Genomic DNA, 5,837 nt, shown 5'->3' on the forward strand with positions numbered 1-5,837 from the left:
GCGTGCCGGGTGGCTGGACTGGTTCTGGGTTCTGATGACGTAGGGGGGGGGTCAACAAGTCAACTATTCAAACAATTCAAACACTCGCCTCTCGCGTAAGTACCGACTCTCGCGAGACGCCGCGAGACTTCGCACCCATTGTTGTCGTTAGTTGTTTTAAAGGAGACGTTTTCTCAGATATATTTTTACTGATAACAATCTCCGAACTAATTAGCGAGGACAATGTATATTTATATTTTTGTAATTTATCTACTGTATATAGTTATAACTTAAAGGTTTCAGATGTGGATCTCACAGGCAGTTGCCTTTTTATCCATTAAAATGTATGTATTTGTATATGTATGTATGTATAATAAAACCGAAAACTAGAAAATTAACATTTGCAAAGCAACTGCATAATGTTTACCTTCGTATATAGCCTGCTCTGTCAATTCTTACTCAAACGCATTCACATACATGTATATGGTGACAGGAGTCTAAATGCCTACTATGAAATTGCAACATTATATAACCCAACACCAGTTACTATGGTGACAGACATCAACAAATGAGGTCATTGGCCAGGTCAGAGGTCACTGTTTGGAGAAGAAGAGGAAGAGGACGAAACTGAGCAAAAACAATATGTTTTCATATGTAAACATACTAATCATTACTATTATATAGAATGTCCTTGTTTAGACTTAGTAGGCTGTAGAGAATAACTTCATTTAAACAAAAATGCCTCAAAGATAAAGGCGTTAGACTGGGCGCCGTCCTATTTAATGTACTCAAACAAATGTATGTATAGGAATATGCGAGCCCCGGTCAACTAAATACGATCAACGGAGGGCAATTTAAAGCTATGTCTAGTACATACATACATAATGTTCGGATAAAGAGGCCTTTGCCTATTTAAAAAAAAAAACACAAGCTAATTATTACATACATATAGTGTCCAGAGTTAAGTATGAGAGTTTGTGTTATGTAGGGTTAACGTTGTGCTCATTCCCTTTCCAGCAATTGTCTATCTTCGACATAAAAGCATTAACAGTTTCGGCTGCTAAAACATCGGCAAATACATTTTATCGACAACCTAAGCTGTATAAATAGCTTTATTGTATGTGCGAAAAGCCTTTCTTAGCAGGACTACACTAGGGATTAAAGGCTTTTCTTAAAGAATATCTGGGTATTACTTAAGACGATCCCATCTTTGGCAGACGTCGTGACCTTTCCGTGGGTTTTATTGAGTTTATTGAGTGGATTATTTCCACCATGCCTGAGAGGATAGTCTCTATCAGGCTCATTTGCAGGCTGAATAAGTAGTAGAAATCGGCCTAAAAAGAGTGTAGCTGGTCAGGAGTTGTTTTTTTTGTTATTCCAACATGTAATCACCAGACGTGGTGACGGCACACTCAAGTTTTATCAACTGATATTAATGCCGCCACCAACACAGGGGACAAATACATGACAGGACAATACTCATTTTCACCTAAGCGAAGTGAGGAAAATTGTGGCAGGAGAGTTGGTCTGCTATGCAAACTGGACCCTCTATGGCCGGCCAACTCTCTTTGCCAGCTATTGTATTTTTAGGCTGATTTCTACTATTTATTCAGCCAACAAATGAGTCTGGTGGAGACTACTGAAAGGTTGCGGCGAAACACCCATCGCAGCTTATCTACTTAACGTAAAATGGCAAAGGTAAAGGTAGTCCCATAGCCTTTATATGAGGCTAATATGTGGGTAGTGGGTTGTTCGTCCACTGTGTCTACGGTACAGTATTGGAAGGTGGAGCCCATCCCTCTCCTTTCACTTTTCCTTTTACTTTTCCTTTTACCTCCCCAACCGAAGTCAGGTACACATTTTACCCCTGGGTGAAGTGACGGAAGTCGTGTCAAGTGCAACATCTGTTATTTAATAGTATGTTAACTGAAGTGTAACCGACACTGTTAACTGTTACCTGTTCCGAATTGTTTATGTTCTTGTTGTGAGGGCTAGCCCTTTATAATAATTGCCTCCGGCTAGTTGGGCAGTCCTGGCTGTATACATATGTCTTATACAGTCTAATAAATCAAATCAAATTGCCTTAGCCTCAATGTCAGAAATAGAGCCAACCGAGGACCCTGGCACCGAGGCTATTCCAAACGCCCGCGAGGCATTTCTCTCAGAAAGCGAGCGCGCAAACAACATCTTTTTGTCAGCGCAGACGAGACCCTCCCGTCGCCATGGCAACGCATGGACTTGTCAATGAAGCTGAGCCTCAATGCAAGAAAAAAAAGCCCACCGAGAAGCCTGGCACCGAGGCTATATCAGACGCCCGCGAGGCATTTCTCTCAGAAAACAGCGCCCAGACGACATCTTTTCGTCAGCGTAGACGACCGAGACCTTCCCGTCGCCATGGCAACGGACGGACTTGACCGTGAAGCTGAGCAGACTGGAAGAGACTCCGTTCCCCGGAGACGCGCGGGAACAGCTGCTTTAAGGAGCTCCTAATTGTCTACAAATTGCCGTTTAAGGAGCGCAAGTTCAAAGAGATGTCTCGGGCGATTCCACTGACTGGCTGCGGGGGGGGGGGGTTAGAATGGCTTGGGATGGGATATATACAGGCGGGGATTTAGAATTTAAGAATTTGAGAAGAGCACAATGTAATGAAGAAATGTAAGACATTTACTGAATGGAATAAGTTTTTTATTTATTATTCTCAAATGTTTGATAGGAATATACTACAGGAGGTCAAGGTCATAAACAGAAGGCCTTGCGGAAAACTTGACTATGATTTTGTGTATGACATGCATATTGTACCCAGAACCGTACCTATCTAGTTCTATGCCTGAATGGGTTAGGGTTAGGATCAGGCAAGGTTTGGGATAGTCTCCGTCTATCCAAGAACGTAGATTTGGCCCGGTCAGTCTCAATTCTGGTCATGGAATATCCAGAACCGTGCCTTAGCTATAGCATGCTTCTGGATAAAGCACGGTTCTGGCTGCAGCATGTACAGACTCCCCAAACTCTATTCTCATTTTGATTTTCCAGTTCAACATATCTTTTAGCACGAGAACCAGGATATTACCTTTGTGTGGCCTACACTCCTCTAGACAAACGCATGCACGCCGGCTGGATGGGCGGGGAGCCGGCTGCTGTTGGGATTACAGTGTTTTACACACAAGGATTTGCAGATTAACGCTGTAACACAGGGGAACGAACAAGATTCAAAGATTAATTAACAGAGAGCTCACGTCTCTTTGGATTTTTATTAATTAGGAGAGAACTTACATGCAGTACGTCCTTCTGGAATCAGAACAGATTAATCAAGTTATACTGCGAAGTTCGAACGCAATCCATTGTAATTTTGTCCTAGCCTCTACCAGGCTTGGGGAGGCGGCTGGAAAGAGTAGAAATCGGCCAAATAGAGGGATAAGCATGCCGGGGTAGTTTGTCCGTTGAGAGAACAGTTGTGCGGCGAACTGTTCTGTCAACGGACAAACTCCCTTGGCATGCTTATCTCTCTATTTGGCCGATTATTACTATTTCCAGCCGCCTCCCCAATCCTGGTAGAGGCTAATTTTGTCCCAGAGAAAAAAAATCCAAGTTTAAATGTGCGGCTTCCGACATGACGCCATTCCATTCGCGGAACGACTTCCCCAGTGAAAGTGTTTGAAGTTAAGAGGTTTTCACGCCAACACTTGTATAAACACTTCAGGCTTTTAGCCGCTGTACGGTCGAGAGGCGGGCGCCAGCTGCAGGAGGCCTGACGAACGGCCGATTTACAACGGGGGAGGTTTTATTTCACGTTCCGACATTTATTTCAAGAAATGGCTACGACACACTCAAGTTGTTTTTTCAACTCATTTTATGCCGCCTCAAGGCAACGGACAACAGACATAGTCATTTTCACTTGAGTAAAGAAAGGAAATTCGGGTAAAGTGCCTTTCCCAAGTAATCTCCAATCATATCTTTTGGTGGGGGTAAGACAGTATCAAATTGGCCAGTCTGTGACCATTTCTAATTGGTGGTGGTATCAGCTGACAAAAAAAGGGCCATATACTTAAAGTTCCCACCGGAAGTTCAACCGGAAGTTCCCTTCACCGTGTTCTTCTGCCAAGGACGATGAAGGTCGTGTCCTTGGTCGGTCAGAGCGGGAAGAGTTCGGTGTGAGAAACAGGAGACACCTGTCCTCAGATGACCTGTCTGTCCTGAGCCGACCTGTTTGTTACTTAGGGACGTCCCTCGGATAGGACGTTAAATGGAGGTCCCGTGTTTGGAAGAGCCACACTAGTACCATGCACGTTAAAGAACCCACCACACTTATCGAAAAGAGTATCTGTATCGGTATTGGTATAGCCAGTATAACCACCCTTAGGCGTAACACACCAGCTTCTGTATCTGTATAGCCGGTATAACCGCCCTTCGGCGTAACACACCAGCTTCTGTATCTATATAGCCGGTATAACCGCCCTTCGGCGTAACACACCAGCTTCTGTATCTGTATAGCCGGCATAACCGCCCTTCGGCGTAACACACCAGCTTCTGTATCTGTATAGCCGGTATAACCGCCCTTCGGTGTAACACACCAGCTTCTGTATCTGTATAGCCAGTATAACCACCCTTCGGCGTAACACACCAGCTTCTGTATCTGTATAGCCAGTATAACCACCCTTCGGCGTAACACACCACCTGTAGGGTGGAGTAGGGTACAAGAGGAGGGGACCTTCCCGGTGTGAGTGGCTCAAACATTACAATCCGGTCTTACGCAGCTTGTACTTACATGCACAAAACTTTATGGTGGTTTACCGGTTATGCGAAACAAAGAAACATACGCCCGCTTTTTTGGCTTAATGAATGCTTAAAAAGTTCACATTCTTTGTAAGACACAATGACACGCGTTTGCTACATAATTACTAAGTATTAGGTCTTTCTGTACTTTGTAATAAATCCATTCATGAATCCTTTCATATAGAACATCTCTGAGAGACTGGTAGCGATCGACAACAGACTCACCTCTTGTTCAAAAATAAAAATGTGGACCAACACAAATTAAAATGACCTTGACCCACATATGACGTCAATGACACACCTGTCTGTTCTATTTCTCCGACGCACAGGAAACCTGACGCGACATCGTCGGTTTTCTTTTTAAAGTAAACAATTCGCGTGTGCACACAGGAACATCTCAAACATCTGACCTCCACTGTCGTCATTGACAACCCGAGTGTGACCTTGTGACGTCACGGAACCATCTGTCGCCATCTTGTTTCCATGACCTTGGCCCATTCGATGCTTCTCGGTTCTCCCCTTCTCCTCTTTCATCGTTCGGCCAAAAGAAACGCGGTTTTAGGGCTTATGGGCTATTGAACATATAAAGCTAATGTGAGAATTAAAGAAAGTCAGCAGCTCATTTTGGTCTGAGGTATAAGTAAAAGGTAGGTAACGTTAATGCGTACTCCTTTTCACCTACGGTCTGTCACTAACTCAAGTTTATCTGCACCGCCAAGAAAAAGTTAAGCAAAAATTGGCTAATATTAATGTTATGATGCGAAACATTTTTTAAAAAATATACAGTCTGTTGGCGCTATCCAGTCGGGTAGGGCCTGTCACTAACTTCAGTTTATCAGAACCGAAAAAAATCTACAAAGTTTCTGAGTAATCGGTTTGACCAGACGTCTCACCCATGAAACGAAGAGTACACACTCATTCCAAGATGCTAGACCAACCCACACACCTGCCACGCTAGTAAATATTTCTAAAACTTACGTATGAAGCCTTAATACGCCAAAAAGCAGATACTCAAGCAACTGGATATGATTTTGAAAACGTCAGACGTTTCAGCTAGTATCCACTAGCTTTCGTCCAGTCACTGAAGA

This window comes from Branchiostoma belcheri, unplaced genomic scaffold, assembly GCF_001625305.1.
Source record: "Branchiostoma belcheri isolate BF01 breed outbred unplaced genomic scaffold, Haploidv18h27 scaffold278, whole genome shotgun sequence".
NCBI lineage: Eukaryota > Metazoa > Chordata > Leptocardii > Amphioxiformes > Branchiostomatidae > Branchiostoma > Branchiostoma belcheri.